The 20229-nt window shown below is 44.4% G+C and overlaps 1 protein-coding gene and 1 long non-coding RNA gene across 3 annotated transcripts in view; one reads left to right on the top strand and one right to left on the bottom strand.

The window, feature by feature from the left end:
* The window catches only part of LOC130528251 (inactive N-acetylated-alpha-linked acidic dipeptidase-like protein 2), a 350820-nt gene that overhangs the window by 330514 nt on the left and 77 nt on the right, over positions 1 to 20229 (bottom strand). The gene's annotated exons all lie outside the window — the stretch shown is intronic.
* Positions 7852 to 20229, top strand: part of LOC130528269 (uncharacterized) — a 221107-nt gene continuing 208729 nt past the window's right edge. Inside the window, exon 1 of the long non-coding RNA XR_008951256.1 lies at positions 7852 to 9614. This is a non-coding gene — a long non-coding RNA (uncharacterized LOC130528269). The remainder of the gene's footprint in view (positions 9615 to 20229) is intronic.

Raw genomic sequence — 20229 nt, 5'->3', positions numbered from 1 at the left:
TTGAAGGATGTTTTACCATTGATAGGCAGCTCTATCCTTGACCAGATCAATGGTTCTTTAGTGACAGGTTATGTACCTCGGTCCTACAAGGTGGCAGTGATTAGGCCGTTGCCTACAAAAACATCACTGGATCCTGATGCCTTAGCAAATTACAGGCCGATATCCAACCTTCCGTTTATCTCTAAAATTCTTGAGAAGATGATGGTGACTCAGTTACTGGAGCACCTGCAGAGAAACAGCCTGTTTGAGATGTTTCAGTCAGGCTTGAGAGCTCACCACAGCACAGAAACGGCACTTCTTAAAGTTACTAATGATCTTCTTATAGCTTCAGATCATGGACTGGTCTCTATGCAGGTTCTGCTGGACCTCAGTGCTGCTTTTGATACAGTTGATCACAGCATCCTGTTACAGAGACTGGAACATGTGATTGGCATTAAAGGGACAGCACTAAACTGGTTTAGATCATATTTATCTGATAGATACCAGTTTGCTCATGTCCATGGTGTTCCCTCCTCATACAGTAGGGTTAGCCACAGAGTTCTTCAATGTTCTGTACTTGGACCAATCCTCTTCACATTGTACATGCTTCCCTTAGGAAACATTATTCGGCAGCATGGGATAAATTTTCATTGTTATGCTCATGACACTCAGCTATATTTGTCCATGAAACCAGAGGAGACAGAGAAGTTAGTGAAGCCCCAGACCTTTCTTAAAGATATAATGTCCTGGATGTCTTCAAATTTCCTCCTCCTTAACTCAGGAAAAATTGAGGTCATGGTGTTTGGTCCTGAACCTCTCAGGGATAGATCAGATCACATGATCACTCTAGATGGTATCTCATTAACATCTAGTCTCTCTGTGAGGAATCTAGGAGTAACCTTTGACCAAAATCTCTCCTTCAACTCACACATTAAAACAGTCTCTAGAAGTGCCTTTTTTACTTGTAAAACATCAAAGATCAGGAAGCTATTGACGCGACATGATGCTAAAAAATTAGTCCATGCATTTGTTACTTCCAGGCTTGACTATTGTAATTCTTTATTATCAGGGTGTCCAAACTCCTCTTTAAGAAGCCTCCAGTTGATCCAAAATGCTGCAGCCAGAGTTCTGACAGGTATTGACAAAAGAGATCACATTACTCTTGTACTGGCATCTCTTCATTGGCTGCCTGTTAAATTTAGAATAATTTTTAAAATTCTTCTTCTGACCTACAAGGTCCTCAGGGGCCTCGCTCCATCCTACCTGGAGGAGCTAGTGATACCTTACCAGCCCAATAGACCGCTCCGCTCTCAGAATGCTGGTCTACTTGTGGTTCCCAGAGTTTCTAGGAGTAGAATGGGGGCCCGAGCATTTAGCTACCATGAACCCCCTGCTATGGAACTAGCTCCCTGTCCAGGTATGGGAGGCTGACTCCATTGCTACTTTTAGATCAGACTTAAAACCTACCTCTTTGAAAAAGCTTATTGTTACTAATTCTGTAGTTCCAGTTACTATTATAGACTGACAAATTATCATACTCAGGGGGTCATCTAATCGTTAGGTTAACATCTTAGCTATGCTGTTATAGGCCACTCCAATTAACTTCCCAATTTCATCCTTCAAGCAGGGAAGGGTTCTCTTATACATTTTGGTTTTCGTTCTTTTTGTAACATGGGCTTTGGTTTTATGAGAAGTTTTTAACTAGTCTAAATGGTATTGTTACTCAATACTTTGCTCAGTGTATTTGTTAATTTTCACTCTTCATTATAATAACAATGATAGCTGCTAACGGGAGTTGATGAGTGGTGCCTCTAAATGGTTCTGGCACACAATACAAATGTGGTGAAAAAGACCCAACTTAAAAGTTTTAGAGATTCAATCAGGCTTTTTACTAAATGTTAATTAATCAATGTTTTTAATTTGTATTTTTCTGCAATTTCTTTCAGTTTTTCTATCTGACTTGTCCCAGTTAATGTTAAGGTCACTTATGGAAATAATAATTCCCATTTTGGGTTCGCAGTGTTTTAAAATAGGTTTAAATTGGCCGTAAAATAAATCTTTAGCAGAGAGGGGTCGAAAAAGGAAGTCATAGCTGAGGACAGTGTTATGTTCAGACAATACATTCTTCAAACTTCTACAAACTTCTACTTGCAACTTCATTAGTTTACATTTGAGATTTCCATGTCTCTCCTGGCTGCATTATATCCTTTAGTACTCATAATTGCTGTTTGTAAGCAATCATTTAACCAACTTGTTGCAGATACACAGCATCGCTACATCAGCAGCAGTAGCCACACATGCTGCCTCCAATCTCTTCTGGAACAAAAATTGGGTCCTTGCTGCAGCAATCAGCAACATACCAAGAATCAAAAATACCCCTTTTGTTGAGGTCCTCCATTGTTTGCCTACATGCTGGCCTGTGCTCTGTAAACCACTTTGCTACTCTTTTTGCAAATAAATGGTCCCCAAAAAAGTATTGGCTCCGAAAAGCGAGTAGAGTAGAGCAAATATCATCGGTGGAAATGGACAAAGCTACAACCGGTACTAAACGGCGGTCTAGCCCAAGGGCCTACATCCCATTTATACAGGCCACTACCCTGAAGGATTTGAAACATAATTTTGTTCCAGGGCTTTCAACCCAGGGACTTAAACCTTTCCCATTTTCATTTAAAATCCTATTAATTCAATTGCTTGAAAAACACAATCAGTTCAAAATAGCATTTGTATAAATATTATCATTACAAAATTCTGTTCTTTGATAGAAACAGGTTTTTGCTTTTGGTAGGATGCCCTGGAAGGACTTGAGAATTCACTGTTGATCTGGACCGGAAAAGGATCCCAGCAATACTAATTCCATTGTCCTTCAATCCTTTGCAGTTTGGTTCCCCAAGTTCTTTCTATTTGCGGAAGGATCACCCCCACCCTCACAAAATGAAATTAACTGGAGGGCCTTTGTTTTTTGGGGCAGACTGCTGCCCAACAAAGGATGAAGGCACACAGTTCACGGTCCTCCCAGGATTGGACCTGCATCTCAAAAAATAGGACAAATCAGTTGTAATAGCCAGGTTTTAACCCATAGAGGACAGTCACTCTTCTCACATTTTTCATACAAAATATGCCTCATTTTGACTAAAATGTCGAGAGGCAAAACCAGACGGTCCTGATGAAATGTATAAAACGTTTGAGATGCTTTTTCAAAAGAAAAATGACATTCATCAGAGACTGACCCCTCAGACTGTAACATTGATTAATTTCTGGAAAATAAATAAATTTTTAAAATTAGTTTTACAAAGAATTTGGACCCTGCTAGCTACACTATTCTACAAAATGGTAACACAAACACAAAAGAACACAAAAGAAAATAGCTAATTGGGCCCTCGCATAGACACTGCAAACATAAGCCTGCTTCTCAAACTGGGCAAAGACCCAACTCTGCCCTCTCCACTGTAACAAATGTCCATTGAATGAATGTCTGTAAAATGATGACAGAAAAAAATATGTGAATAGAAAAAGAATCAGGAAGTGTATATTTTATCTTGTTATTTAATAAAGCTCCAAACTATATGAAACTGTTAATTTTACACTTTAAATGTGTTGAAATAATATTGTATTATTGAAGTTTATACATTTTTAAGATGTAACAAAAAACATTGTGATATAGTTGAAAAATCATCATCGTAGTGTTAAAATGAAGTTTTTCATTTAAATGTTAAAAAATAATTATTTTAAACCACAGGTATTCCTATTCATAAAAAAAGGGTATGAAACTTCTTTACTTGTGCTCACAATAGCCTCGTCAAATTATTATTTGAATTGTTGTAATATCATTATAAACGCCGAATGCATTAACACCAATATGCAGATTCAGAATAACAGATTCAGGTCGTGAGATCAGGTACAGAAGAGCACCAGCAGTCATGTGGACCCAAGCAGGCAAGATTTACAGATGAGGTAAGCTGAATGCTCCTCTCAGTCTAATTCTAAGTTTCTTTATGGGACACTGTAACTATTTTCCTCAGGTTTTTTCGCTTAGTTTTAGCCACGTTGTGTCGAGCTGGCATGTTAGCTTGTTGCTAGCATTAGCTAGGTAATAAGTTGCAAGTATGTCACTGCAAAATGTTGCTTGTTTAAAACTGCCTGCACCATGACCACATCCTGCCACTAGATTGCAGTGTGTCATCATCATTTAAAACTGAGATTGAAAGATTGACAGGTGATCCCAAAATGGAAGAGAAAGATTAATGCACATGGATGGCAGTTTCCAGACAGATGGGAAGGTGAATACATTTTTGTGCTTCAAGGACAAGAACTGAAGTCAGACGTTGGAGAGTATAATCGACATCGGGCTGTGCTATCTTTGCCAGTCCCTTCAGCACGGCATCACTAGAACGCTCATTGCCTTCAGCTGGACTTAATTGAGCTTCAATGGGACTGTGACCTGAGAGCAAAGTTCCAGGATGACGCAATGGAGAACCAGGCCAAGATCAGCAAGCACAGGTGATACCATCACTGATGACAACCTCCATGCTGACACGGTCAGACATCTGTCATGATAACACATTGGTAAACAATTTAAAACCCATGTTCAAATATTGTAAAATGAATAGAATAGTTTAACTGGGTGCAATTTCAGGGGTGTGCTTGTGTTTGTTGTTCAGAACATGACCGGTGAAGACAGGGTCCACTTGATGTGTTCAAGGACAGGCAGCATATCCTAATCATCATCCACTCGTAGTTTTAAACTGAGACAACCCTTATTTTGAACTTATTACATGCTTAATGCAGTTGTTGTTTCCAGGTTTATGTGTTTAGGCAGGCAGAGGTCATGCAAGGCTGTGCGCAACCATTTGTTCACACATGTTCTTAGTGGATCACTATTGTTGTGCGGACATTATTCTGACCCCCTCCACTGTGACAAAGCAATTTTGAACAAAGTCTATGTCATAACTTGTGTTTTGATAATATTTTTCTTTATTTACTTGATGGAGTAATGTGGGTTTCTTATCCTCACAAATTTAAAGGATTTATGTTATAGTTGCACAGCAAAAAGCAAACACATTTTTTTACATCTGTAATGCAAAACATTTGTAGCTTGAGTAAGAAAAACACAGAAAATATATTATATATTTGGGTACACTGTATTTGGTTCAATATCTGCAATGCTGCAACAGTCCACCAATACTGTAACTCATTTATAGTCCTAAAGAAGGGATATGTGGATCTAAAACACTGTTGTTCATTTGGCCATAGTTCTGAAAAGAAACCTGGGGGTGAGGTTATAAAATAATCTTTGCCCTTTCTGCTTGAGGGTCCTAGTGTGTAAATTATACCAGGGGGCACACCTCCTCTGATTTACTATTTTCTTTTCAGGGGGGCAATTGAATCAAGTGTGAGTGATGCACCTTCAGCAACAGAATCAATTAAATCAAATCAAATCAATCTTTATTTATATAGCGTCTTTTACAATCAAAATTGTTTCAAGGCGCTTTCCAGAATCCTAGGGCCTAACCCCCAACAAGCAACATTGGCAAGGCAAAACTCCACTTTAACAGGAAGAAACCTTGAGTAGGACCAGGCTAATGTAGGGGGACACCCCTGCTGATGGCAGGCTGGGTAGAGAGAGAGGAGAGGGGGGAGGACAGGTAGATGATAGAATGGAGAGGAGAGGCACAGAGCACAGAAACACATACAAAAATACACTATTTATGCAAGCCGCTGGCCGAGTGGGTCAGCAGGGCCGGAGGTCATCATGCAGCTCTGAAAGCGGCGATACCTGTAAATGATGTAAATGAATACAGAAGGGGGGGGAATACACAAGAATCAGCATAACTAGTCTACTTGATGAGGAGAGGAGAGGAGAGGAGAGGAAACCATGACCCAGTGGGGTGACAGAGGCCTGTCAGGTGATCATGTTTCTGGACCTTGGCCTATAACAGCATAGCTAAGATGTTAATCTAATGATTAGACGACCCCCTAAGTATGATAGTTTGTCTGTCTATGGTAGTAACTGGAACTGCAGAATTAGTAACAATAAGCTTTTTCAAAGAGGTAAGTTTTAAGTTTAAAAGTAGAGATGGATTCAGCCTCCCATACCTGGACAGGGAGCTGGTTCCATAGCGGGGGGGGGCTGGTAGCTAAATGCTCGGCCCCCCATTCTACTCCTAGAGACTCTGGGAACCACAAGTAGACCAGTACTTTGAGAGTGGAGCGGCCTATTGGGCTGGTAAGGTATCACTAGCTCCTCCAGGTAGGATGGAGCTAGGCAGAAACATGGCCCATTCAGACTCAATGTCCCCTCGAAACACAATCAAAGCTCTGTTGGAGGTGGGAGTTGAAGACCAGCCTGACGGGTTCCTCCACCAAGCGTTCCCAACAGACCCTCACTAAGCGTTTGGGCCTGCCAGTTTGGATCAGGTGGGGGGGGGAGCCACCGCGCGGGCGGTGCCCCCCGATCCAACTCACCACCAGGTAGTGATCAGTTGACAGCTCTGCTCCTCTCTTCACCCGAGTGTCCAAAACATATGGCCGCAGATCAGCTGACACGACTATAAAGTCAATCATTGCCTTCGGCCCAGGCTGTCATGGTGCCAAGAGCACCGATGAACAACCTTATGTTTGAACATGGTGTTAGTTATGGCCAAACTGCAACTAGCACAGAATTCCAATAACTAAACACCACTCTGGTTCTGATAGGGCAGACCGTTCCTCCCAATCACACCTTTCCAGGTCACGCTGTCGTTGCCCACGTGAGCGTTGAAGTCTCCCAGCAGCACGATGGAGTCCCCAGTTGGGACACTGTCCAGCGTCCGTCCTAGATCCTCCAAAAAGTGTGGGTACTCTGAACTATTGTTTGGTGCATACGCACAAACAACCATCAGAACCCGTTCCCCGACGCAAAGGTGCAGAGAAGCAACCCTTTCGCTCGACCGCGAGAACCCCAATGTCGAACTAGAGAGTCTGGGGGCAAGCAAAAAGCCCACCCCTGCTCTCCGTCTCTCACCCTGAGCAACTCCAGTGCCCAACCCCCTCTCAAGGACTTGGGTTCCTGAGCTGACGCTATCTAGTCGGTAGAGCTCAACCTCCCCCACAAGCTCCAGCTCGTTCCCCGCGAGTGAGGTGACATTCCATGTTCCTAAAGCCAATTTCCATAACCGAGGATCCGACCGCCAAGGCCCCCGCCTTGGTCCGCCGCCCAGTCCACACTGCACCGGACCCTTCATGCTACTCCTGCGGGTGGTGGGTCCACTGGAGACGGGAGTGTCCACATAGGTGGTTCAGGCTGGGCCCGGCCGGGCCCCATGGACGTAGGCCCGGCCACCAGGCGCTCGCCATTGAGCCCCAGCCCCAGGCCTGGCTCCAGGGTGGGGCCCCGGTAACCATCCGGGCCAGGTACGCGGCTTCCCTTTTAGATGTTCCGTGATGGGTCTTGAACCATTCTTTGTCTGACCCTTTACCTAGGACCAATCTGCCTTGGGAGACTCTACCAGGGGCAAACTGCCCCGGACAGCATAGCTCCCAGGCTCATTAGGGTACGCAAACTCCTCCACCACGATAAGTTGATTGTTCACGGAGGGTTTTAAAAATTATTCTGAATTTAATGGACAGCCAATGAAGAGATGCCAGTACAGGAGATACAGTGAGAGTAAAAAGTATTTGATTTTGTTGGTTTGTCCACTAATAAAGACATGATCATTCTATACTCTTAATGGTAGATGTATTCTAACATGGAGAGAATATCAAAAAGAAATTAATTTGAAAAAAGTAATTTATTTGTTTTTCATTGAGGGTAATAAGTATTTGATCCCTCTATCCAAAAGCACTTAATATTTGGTGGCAAAGCCATTGTTTGCAAGCACAGCGGTCAAACGTTTGTTGTAGTTAACCACAAGGTTAAAACACATATCAGGGGGAATTTTGGCCCACTCTTCTTTGCAGAAGAAGAAAATCAAGAAAATAACTTTAAAGAATTTATTTTAATTTATTTGTTTTTCATTGAGGGAAATAAGTATTTGATCCCCTAGTATGCATTAGGAGTTCTGGCTTTCACAGACCAGTTAGATGCTCCCAAACAACTTGTTACCTGAATTGAAGACACCAGGTCTAACAAATCACCTGTATGTAAGACAACTGTTCACATAATCAGACAATCAGACAGATTCCTAACTCTCCACCATGGGTAAGACCAAAGAACTCTCTCAGGACCTCAGAGACAGGATTGTTGACCTGCATAAATCGGGAATGGGCTACAAAAACATTAGCAAATTGCTGGGTATTAAAGTAACAACTATTGGTGCAATTGTGAGAAAATTTAAGAAGTATAACATGACCATCAATAGACCTCGGTCTGGTGCTCCACAGAAGATTTCACCTCGTGGGGTGGCAATGATGCAACCACACAGCAGGAGTTAGAGAATGACCTCCAGGCAGCTGGGACCAAAGTCACCAGGAAAACAATTGGCAACACTTTGCGCCGCAATGGATTAAAATCCTGCAGTGCCCGAAAGGTACCCCTGCTTAAGAAGGCACATGTGGAGGCTCGCCTAAAGTATGCCAATGATCACCTCAAAGATGCACAAAGTGATTGGGAGAAGGTTCTGTGGTCAGACGAGACCAAAATTGAACTATTTGGCCTAAACTCTACTCGGCATGTGTGGAGGGAAAAAAATGCTGCCTATGATCCCAGGAACACTGTGCCCACCGTCAAGCATGGAGGTGGAAACATTATGTTTTGGGGGTGTTTCTCTGCCAAGGGCACAGGGCTACTTCACCGCATCACTGGGAAGATGGACGGAGCCATGTACCGTGCAGTGCTGAGGGACAACCTCCTCCCCTCTGCTAGGAAGCTGAAAATGGGCCGTGGCTGGGTCTTCCAACATGACAATGACCCAAAGCATACAGCAAAGGCAACAAAGGAGTGGCTCAAGAAGAACCATATTAAGGTCATGGAGTGGCCCAGCCAGTCTCCGGACCTCAATCCAATTGAAAATCTATGGAGAAAGCTGAAGGTCCGAGTTGCCAAGCGACAGCCCACCAACCTTAATGATTTAGAGAGGATCTGCAAAGAAGAGTGGGCCAAAATTCCCCCTGATATGTGTGCGAACCTTGTGGTTAACTACAACAAACGTTTGACCGCTGTGCTTGCAAACAATGGCTTTGCCACCAAATATTAAGTGCTTTTGGATAGAGGGATCAAATACTTATTACCCTCAATGAAAAACAAATAAATTAAAATAAATTCTTTAAAGTTATTTTCTGGATTTTCATTTTGATATTCTGTCTCTCCATGTTAGACTACATCTACCATTAAAAGTATAGAATGATCATGTATTTATTAGTGGACAAACCAACAAAATCAGCAAGGGATCAAATACTTTTTACTCTCACTGTATGTGATCTCTTTTGTCAATACCTGTCAGAACTCTGGCAGCAGCATTTGGATCAACTGGAGGCTTTTTAAAGAGTTGTTTGGACACCCTGATAATAAAGAATTAGTCCAGCCTAGAAGTAACAAATGCATTGACTAACCTTTCAGCATCATGCCGCGTCAGTAGTTTCCTGATCTTTGTGATGTTCCTCAAGTGAAAAAAGGCACTTCTAGAGACTGTTTTAATGTGTGAGTTGAAGGAGAGATTTTGGTCAAAAGTTACTCCAAGATTCCTCACAGAGACACTAGATGTTAATGAGATACCATCTAGAGTGATCATGTGATCTAATCTATCCCTAAGAGGTTCAGGACCAAACACCATGACCTCAATTTTTCCTGAGTTAAGGAGGAGGAAATTTGAAGACATCCAGGACTTTATGTCTTTAAGACAGGTCTGAAGCTTCTCTAACTTCTCTGTCTCCTCTGGTTTCATGGATAAATAAAGCCGAGTGTCATCAGCATAACATTGAAAATTTATCCCATGCTGCCAAATAATGTTCCCTAAGTATGTACAAGGTGAAAAGGATTGGTCCAAGTACAGAAACTTGTGGAACTCCATTGCTAACCCTACTGTATGAGGAGGGAAAGCCATGGACATGAGCAAACTGGTATATATCAGATAAACATGATCTAAACCAGTCTAGTGCTGTCCCTTTAATGCCAATCACATGTTCCAGTCTCTGTAACAGGATGCTGTGATCAACTGTATCAAAAGCAGCACTGAGGTCCAGCAGAACCTGCATAGAGACCAGTCCATGATCTGAAGCTATAAGAAGATCATTAGTAACTTTAAGAAGTGCCGTTTCTGTGCTGTGGTGAGCTCTCAAGCCTGACTGAAACATCTCAAACAGGCTGTTTCTCTGCAGGTGCTCCAGTAACTGAGTCACCATCATCTTCTCGAAGAATTTTAGAGATAAACGGAAGGTTGGATATCGGCCTGTAATTTGCTAAGACATCAGGATCCAGTGATGTTTTTTTAAGCAACGGCCTAATCACTGCCACCTTGTAGGACTGGGGTACATAACCTGTCACTAAAGAACAATTGATCTGGTCCAGGATAGAACTGCCTATCACTGGTAAAACATCCTTTAACAGGTGTGTTGGGATGGGATCTAAAGGACACCTGGTGGTCTTGGATTTCTGAATTAGCGATGACGCCTCAGAAAAATATATAGGGCTGAAGGAGTTTAAGGGCTCGTTGGAGAACCTGTATGAACCTGTATCAGAGTCGACCTCGGCAGGGCTAAGATTATAATGATTGATCCCTAGAGAAAACACTCGGTGGTCCTGGGATCAGCACAGGGATTGCTTCCTTAAACTTAGCTATAGCATTATCTGAAAGACATCTGCTATATTACGACTGTGTTCTAAACATAGAAGAATCCTTAATCATTAATGTAAAATTGATCAACGAATGATCTGAGAGGAGTGGGCTCTGAGGGAACACTGACACATGTTCTACCGCAACACCGTAAGTCGGAACTAGATCAAGGGTGTGGTTGAAGCTATGAGTTGGTTGGTTTATCTGCTGGAGGAAACCAACTGACTCAAGTCATGAAATGAAGCCTTTTCTAAAACTCTCATTTACAGCATCTATGTGGATATTGTCAGAATTGGTTCAGATCACTGACAAACTAACACAAGAAAGAGAGATTTGATGCAAATGTGCAAAAGGGAGATTGCAACAAACAGTATTTTATTATGACAGGCAACAAAACATAGTTTTAAAGTCAAACAAGAATAATAGATGAACTGCAAGGCGCTAAGCCACGAGCAAAAAGAGAGAGAGCAAGCTGCTGGTCCCCGCGTAGCCTTTAAAAATGCAGCTCTGCCCTCTTGGTGACACACACCAGAATCCAATAATTTAACCAGGTTTTGTAAAAAGAGGTTGTGAGAGGCACCACCCACACACCCATACTGACTCGGAGTCATTACACCACCCTTTAAGAAAAAAACCCAAAGATAACCATTATAGCAACAAGCTGGGTTCGTTCATCAGGCAGCATGACAAGCTTGTCGGATATATGGAGCTCCCTCCAGAGTCTTTCGTTGGGTTTCGCCAGCCCCTCGTGCACAGACTCCCACCAGTTCAGCATCGTCTGGAGCCTCCGCTCCTTTGCACTCAGCACCTCCCTTTTCCGCTGTGTCATGTGAGCCACATGTCTCCATTGCTGAGCAGTACTTAGGATATGTAGGCAGGTGTGGTAGGGTTTTTTACAAGGATCCTTGGTTTTTGATCTTCTGCCATTAACTTACCCTACTGATGAGGCTAAGATTGCATTTAGTGTTAATTTATTATCAGGGAGGGCTGTGCAGTGGGGCAATCAGATACCCACTTCTGCGCATTTTTATTCTTTTAAGGATGAGCTTAGGCGCGTGTTCGATCACCCATTCAGAGTGGAGAGGTGGTGGCTAAGATTCTCTCCTTATATCAGGGGTCCACATTGGTTGCACATTCTGGCTGCAGACAGTGGTTGGAAGGGAGTCTACATTAAGGGGCTTGGGGAGGAGCTGAAGGATGAATAAGCAGCTAGAGATGAGACACCAGACCTCGAGACTTTGATCTCTCTCACAACGCACCTGGTCAACCGTTTCAGGGAGAGATAGAAGGTGAGGTCCAAGTCTAGTCGTTTTCTTCCTCTCACTTCCCCAGCAGTTTCATGTGGTCCCACAGACAGTCTGCTTGAACAGATGCCTACCCTAAGTCTGTCAGCTGCAGTAGAGTAGTAGATGCAGCTGGGCCAAGCTAGACTCACCTACTCTGAGAGGCAGAGGAGATCTGAAAGGGTCCGCTTGTATTGTTGGCAATCAACAATCAACAGACCAGCCAAAAGAATAAGCTGGCCAGCACATGCATGAGTGCTGGTGAAGAGAGCCGCATCCTGTTCTTCGTCCTCTCACCTCACACTCCCTGGTACACTCCTCTGGCTTCACGACTCCATCTGTCTCTTTCTTAGTCAACTCTGGCGCTGATGACAGTTTTATTGGCGTGGACATGGTCAAGCAAGCCAATATCCTGAGGCCCTATCCCAGCCAAAGATCATCCTGGTTTAGAAGGTAAGGTCCTGGATGAGGTAACCCACCCTGCAGCACCTCTGACCCTCATCATGTCAGGTAATCACGGGGAGACTGTCCACATTTTTCTTTTTCACTCATCTTCTTCCCCAGAAGTCTTGGGCACTCAATGGTTAGCCCGCCACAACGGGCGGTTTAATTGGTCAGCCAAAAGGTTTATTAGTTAGAGCGGTACCTATCATTCAAACTGAGCCACCACCCGAAGTCCCTGATTTCTCCACAGTATCTATCAAATACCAGGACTTTGGTGAGGTATTCAGTGAGCAGTGTGTTGTCTCTCTACCCACTCCTCAACCCTATCATGCTCAGGAGCTGCCTCCTGGCAAGTGGAGAGGAGGGTCTTGGAGACCCAACGGACTGCACTGGATCCTGGTAACGGGGCTCCCAACCATCTCTTCATTCCGGACTCGGTCTGATCTGATGTCCTGCAGAGGGGGTATTCTTCTATGCTCACCTGCCACCCTGGCCTCACTAGGACCCGACAATTCCTATGACAAAGCTTCTAATGGCCCTCCATGACTGGAGGTACCAGATCTTTCATCTTGGCATGTCCCGTGTGTGCCTGTGGGTAGTCCTCCCATCAATCTTCAGCTGGCCTCCTCAATCCTCTTTAAATCCCACAGATCGCATATTGCTGTGGATTTCATCATCAGTCTTCCCCCCTTGGACAGAAACACCACCATCCTCACAGTGGTGGATAGGTTTTTCAATTCCCATCTGCAGTTGTGACAGGGGGCCTCCTGGTCAGTCATGTATTCTGTCTCCATGACTTCCCACGGGATATTGCATCTGATCGGGGACACAGTTTACATCTCAAGTTTGGAAAACCTTCTGCAACGCACTTGGTGCCTTGGTGAGTCACTCCCCTGGTTACCACCCACAGTACAACAGCCAAACGGAAAAGACAAATCAGACATGGGAGATTGCCCTCTGATGCATGACTACTCAACGTCCGGCATCTTGGAGTTCTTTCCTGCTCTGAGTGGAGTACACCCACATCTCATTAGTCTTAGCCTCCACGGGGATGTCTCCTTTCATGCCATTGGATATCAGTACCTCTGTTCGAGTTCCAGGAGGAGGAGGTGGCAGTGCCCTCTGAACAGGCCAACCGGCATCACTGCAAGAGTACGTATAGTTGGGTCCGCTATGCCCTCCTAGGTGCTTCCTCACAGCCTCAGAGGCAAGCCAACTGTCACCATGTTCCAGCCTCATCCTATCTGCTGGGCCAGAATGTCTGGCTCTCCTCTAAGTATCTGCCCCTCCAAGTTGACTGTGACTTGTGTCTGGAGACAAGGAAGAGCTGAAGACTGTGCAGAGGGAACTGAGGAGGAAGATCAGACAGGAGAAAGACAACTACAGGAGGAAGATGGAAAACCAGCTGCAACAGAACAACATCTGTGGGGTATGGAAGGGACTGAAGACCATCTCGGGCTTCAAGGAGCAGAAGTCCCAACCTGTGGGTGACCGGGGGTGGGCTAACGATCTGAACTTGTTTTTCAATAGATTTGATCAGGTACCCACCCCTCCCCCAGCCCAGTCTCCTCTGCTGCTACCCCCGCCACTGTCTGTGCCCGCAATCCATTGTTCCTCCTGTCCCCCCTCCCCCTCTCTCATGAACTTCAGCCCATACATTCCCGACACTTCACACCCTGGCCCATGCCCATCCCCCCCACTAACACCTCCCTGCTCCAGCCTGTCCCTCACACCACACCAGGTGAGGAAGGCCCTGAAGAAGAACATGGCCAGGAAAGCGACAGGTCCCGACGGCATCAGCTCCAGGCTCCTGAAGTCCTGCGCAGACCAGCTGTGTGGGATCTTCAGTCACATGTTCAACCTGAGCCTGAAGCTGGGGAGAGTGCCACAGCTGTGGAAGACGTCCTGCATCGTCCCAGTGCCGAAAGACACCGCACCCCAAGGAGCTCAACAGCTACGGGCCGGTAGCTCTGACATCTCATCTGATGAAGACGCTGGAGAGACTCATCCTCGATCACCTGCGCCCACTGGTGAGCTCCTTCATGGACCCGTTGCAGTTCGCCTACCAGCAGAGCATCGGGGTGGACGATGCCGTCATCTACCTCCTCCACACCTCCCTCACTCACCTGGAGATGGCTGGAAGCACTGTGAGGATCATGTTTTTTGATTTCTCCAGTGCATTCAACACCATCCAGCCCAGGCTGCTGGGGGACAAGCTGCAGGTAGCTGGGGTGGATCACCACCTCACAACATGGATTCTGGACTACCTCACACAAAGACCACAGTTTTTGAGGGTGAAGGGCTCCGAGTCAGATCGGCTTCTCTGCAGCACTGGTGTCCCGCAGGGAACAGTTCTGGCTCCTTTCCTGTTCACCCTCTACACCGCGGACTTCTCATACATTACATCTTCATGTCACCTCCAGAAGTTCTCTGATGACTCCGCTGCTGTCGGCCTCATCACTGATGGGAACGATACGGGGTACAGGGAACTTATTTAGGACTTTGTGGACTGGAGCCTGCGGAACAACCTCCAGATCAACGCTGGCAAAACCAAGGAGCTGGTGGTGGATTTCCACAGGCAAAACAACCCCCCGCCCGCACCAGTGAACATCCTGGGAACGGATGTTGACGTGGTGGAGTCCTACAAGTACCTGGGTGTTCACCTAAACAATAACCTGGACTGGTCACACAACACAGACGCCCTTGTCAAGAAGGGCAATAGCAGACTGTTCCTGGTCAGAAGGCTGAGGTCTTTTGGAGTGCAGGGACCACTCCTGAGGACTTTCTATGACTCTGTGGTGGGATCAGCCATCTTCTACGGGATAGTCTGCTGGTCCAGCAGCATCACGGACAGGGACAGGAAGAGGATGGACAGACTGGTGAGGAGGGCCAGCTCTGTCCTGGGATGTCCCCTGGACTCGGTGGAGGTGGTGGGAAACGGAAGGATGATGGCTAAGCTGTCATCCATGTTGAACAACACATCCCACCCCCTACAGGACACCCTGGCAGCACTGGGCAGCTCCTTCAGTGAGCGGCTGCTCCACCCTCGCTGTGTGAAGGAGAGGTATCGCAGATCTTTCCTGCCGGCTGCTGTCAGACTGCACAATAAACATAACACCCGCTAGCACAATCTGAATATTATATATTCTGATATGTATATTGTATTCACCCTCTGTACTATGTACAGGTACACAGAGGCCGAGTATCCATTTATCTGGATTATTGTAAATATACTGTTGTGACTCCTACTCTGGCCCCACCTCCTCCTGTGCAATCAGCTCAACCACCACCACCCGTGCCCTCTCCTCCAGCTGCACCCAATCCGCCCAAACGACTCTGCACCCCTAAAAGGCCCCTCTGCACTCAGGCCAGTGCTTGATCTAACTGATGTTTTGGCAGCACATACCGTCGACCCAGCATCTCTCCAGGCTCCCCAGCGACTCCCCAGCAATCCCCAGCGACTCCCAGCGACCCCAGCACCTCTCTGTGTCTCTCTGCGTCTCCCAGCGACTCCCTGCGACTCCCAGCATTCTCCAGCGTCTCCCCCTGCTCCTCTGCAACCTTCCTAGCCCCTCGTCCTCTTCCCCTTCCTCGGACGGATTTCCCCTGGCCTCTGGACACTTGGACTCCCCTACGGACTCTCGCCCTCGGATCTCGGACTTGGTTCGTCTGCCGCATCACGCACATGTACAACACCCCCTCCACTGATATTTCATACACACCCTCACGATTCACACTTCATTTACATCCAACATCTGCATCCAAGACATTCCCCCACGCACCCTATAGTTTGTCTCGGCCTCCCTCCTCATTTAGTTTCTTCCCTCCTGTCCTTTTTTTGTTTCATTAAAATCGTCAGAGTTACTTTTAATTCCCGTGTCTGTCTGCCTTCTTTGGGGTTCCGCCACACTTGACCGCCAGTCCTCGTGAGCCTAACATATACATCCTCTTTGTATATCCCAAATCCTGTTCTATTTGATTTTATCTTATTTTTCTCTGCGTGCTCTTGATGTTGTTGCACTGTAAATTTCCCCGTGTGGGACATTAAAGGATCTGAATCTGAATCTGATTGTTTCATCGGCTTAATGGTAAACATTGGTCTATAGCGTCTTCTCGTGACTTGTACCTTCCACACACACACACACCCCTCATTTGAAGGAACGATGTGCACTTCATGCACCTCATCTTTTCTCCATGCAGTGAATGGTTATCTTTTCATGTTGAATTAAAGTCCTGTTTAAACACCATGAGCTGTTGTTTGTCTGCTTACGGGTTAAGTCTGAAGTGCTTTTCTAACAGTAACCAAGCGCCATCCCTCTCATATCCTGACTGTATCCAAGGAAAATTGAAGCGCTGACTACACAATGAAAGAATGTTGGGCCTCCATATCCCACAACACTCTAGAATTAACCCCTATGATGAAAGGCTCAAACTCACTCACCTCCACCGCTGTATGCTCATGTGCACTTACGCTAAACACAATGGGGAAGAAACACCATTTTTATACCTTAACAGAGATGCCGATCCTTCCAATGACCCCAATCCACAGCAGAAATTGCACAGGTTTGAACATCCTGGCTGCACCAAGGCTGTCATTTCCTGTGCCGGACCAGACTTAGAAAATGTCCTGTGTGTAATACTGCTGTCATCACCTCGTCGTTTGTGCACCAAACTCATGAAATCGTCAGCCAAGTTTTTAAACTGTTGCATATTAATGAGCGAGTGGTTGAATTGTGCACACATTCTTTATTGGTCTGTATACCTGACAATCCAGTATCTAAATCCTTGATTATAGGCTTCTGGAACATTCTGCAGGATAGCCATTGCTGCCAGCTCTTTTATTATTTTGGAGGTTATTAATAGCTTCACTAACTTCCTCCTTTGTGATATCAGCAGTTAAGATGTTTTTTGTTCTATGCCAGTTCACATAAAGTCTAGTTCATTCAAAAAAAAGCTCTGGTTTCCTCTTCAACAGCAGCTGGAGGCTGTGTCTAGAGATCTTCATCACATAATTTGAAGATGTTCCCAATCTTTTCTGGCTTGTATTTTAGCTCTCCTGTAACTGGGTTCCTTATTTTGTGGATAGTATTAATTGTTTTCTTGTACATTTTGCTGTCCATTCCATAGTAGCTCTGATTAATATATACTTTTTCTATATAAATAAGATATCATTAAATTCAGTATTGATGTCACTGATTTGTCACAAATGTATTTCCTGATTTTTTTGTGCAATGCTGTCTTATTCTTAATTTCCTCAGGTTTTGGGAATACTTACTGTACATTTTTACTTTCATTTTCCTTAAATGTGTTATTTTTGTTTGTAATATCACCCGAACAATCACCTTCAAATCTATTTGGTGTTTATATGAAGATACAGTATGTTCAGTTATGGTCCGATAATTCTGCTGATAGTAAATTCTTCCACTCTATGCTGATATATTCTTTAGTAAATTTTGCTGTTTTCTGTATTGAGTTCAATTTCCACAAATCTAGCATTGCTATTTAAGATAAGGATACTTTATTGAATTTTGATGTTGGATTTCCACTTTTCCTTAGACTTGTCGTGTCAATTATGTGCTTCCTATTTATGTTAAATTCTGCTCCACATATTAGGAGTCCTTCAGCTTTATATGCAATATTATTGAATAGAGATATAAAGAACTATTAAGGGTTTCATCTTCTGCCTCTGCACAAACTAGCTCCTTGCTAACTACTCACGAGGAGTTTTTACTGTGAGACCATCATTTTGACCACTGACATGAGAGGTGCCCATGAAGCCGACATCTTCTTTATGATTCATATCATCAAACACCGTTGATGCTTTGTTATGAAGCACAGGCTTGTCTGAAAAGACAGACTTCTGAGTGCACACATACTTGTCTACCAATGCAGCTGCTTTTGCAGCATCATCAACACAATTAACCAAAGTGAAATTGAAATGTTGAGGATGAGTCACGAGCTAAGCCAACATGTCTGATGACCTCGTTCTCCTAAATGACAAAACCTTTGTTGTTTAACTTCTGTAACTGTATGCCTCACAGGCAGCAGTTTCTGCCTTTTCAAAGTCAGGACAGTCCCCAGTTTGAAGTGAGGAATAGAAGCTTTAAGAAGAAGATTTAATTATATAAAAGAATTCTCCATTTCTGACTCAATTCCTACCTTCTTTCTATGTTGCACAGCACATAGAATTAGAAAAAATACTGGATATCAAGAGACTTTGAGAACATACATAATAAACACTCTGCTGATCCTGATGCAAAATGTTGCAAATGCAAATAGGTACTGTACAATTTTAAAGATAAAACTAATGCAAGCAATTATGTCATGGCCTGTGTGTTGGTGCCTTTTGTTTGTGTTTTGTGTTCCTGGTTTTCTCACTAGGGGGCATGGTGGATTCACCTGGGTACCTTTCGCTGGTGACCGTCACACCTGCAGTTGGTCACCAACACTCTTCAAAAGCCGCTGCCTCCCAATCACCAGCGTCTGATCGTTGCATTGGCTTTGTGGTAAACGTGGGTCAATGGTATCTTCTAGTGTTCCGTCCCTTCAAGTAACGTTCCCTGTTTTTCTCACATCTGTTCCTATGTCACCACGCGTCCCTCATTCAAAGGAATGATCTGCACTCCGCGTACCTTTTCACTACCTGAGTTAATTAAAATCTTGCGTTCACACCATCAGCTCTTGTTTGTCTGCTTACAGGTCCTGCCTGAATCGAACCCTAACAACTTGCATGCTAATGCTGGAGCTAACAGGCATCATGGCAACATTCCTGGTTTGTTTACACAAATGCTAATCTTCCTTGCATAGATTAGAGAACTATAGTAACTGATGGCATTTGAATGCTGCATTATCACATTTAATGTTGGCAATGGCAAACTAAAACTAAACCACTCTGCCAGAGAGGTGCAACTTGCAAGCAATGACAGATGGATGACAGACAGGAAGTTCAGCCAGACTTTTATCAGTATAATTGAATGCTGCTGGTGGATTCCATACACTTATGAGGAGCATTTTGAGATTATATAAATACCAGAAAGGTAGGAATTGCTTGAGAGCAATATAAAACCCATCAAGTCTGTCTTTAGGAAAATCAGAGACAGGAAACCTCTTAATTTTCATCACTGAGCATCGTGAGCAACATTCTAGATTTGGACAGCAATCATCTGCATATGGACAGCTGTTTGGATTTTTTGTAAAAAGGAAACACTAAATACAAGAGTGTTGACTCGAGGAGACTGACATACCCAACAGTGCAGGACAAAATTTAGCTAACTGGTGGGACCTATTAGAGGGACACAAACATGGAATGCACCACTACTTCCTGCTGGGAACTGGGACCATTCTACCTTTATAAAACCTTAAACATTGGTTGAAATAAATAGTCACTTTTGCACCCACACATCAATCACTCGCCATCTGACATCTGTCTGTGTTTCATTTGTAGCTTAATGCAATGTCTGCATGTCTATGTGTGTCATTTTGTGTCTGCAATTGATGTTTGATCAGTTCAGTTCAATTTAAATGCTCTCATGTTCATCTATATACTCTGTCCTGACTTCAATGAAGAAGAAACTGACAGAAAAAACTAAACACCCACCTCTCCCTCTTTCTCCACTTTCCCTACCCTACCCAGAATTATATATCCATGTCTCATAAGTGCTCCTATTACTGCCAGAGCCTGTCTTGTTTTCTCTAGTCTTGTTGATCATGGATACAGTCCATCAAGACCTGATGTTTGTGTGGGCATTGACTGGATGTCTGTGTTTCCCAGGGAGAGG

The sequence above is a fragment of the Takifugu flavidus genome, chromosome 7, assembly GCF_003711565.1.
Source record: "Takifugu flavidus isolate HTHZ2018 chromosome 7, ASM371156v2, whole genome shotgun sequence".
In the NCBI taxonomy this organism is placed as follows: domain Eukaryota; kingdom Metazoa; phylum Chordata; class Actinopteri; order Tetraodontiformes; family Tetraodontidae; genus Takifugu; species Takifugu flavidus.
The sequence above is the reverse complement of the archived record's forward strand: the minus strand, read 5'-3'. Positions and strand labels throughout refer to the sequence as shown.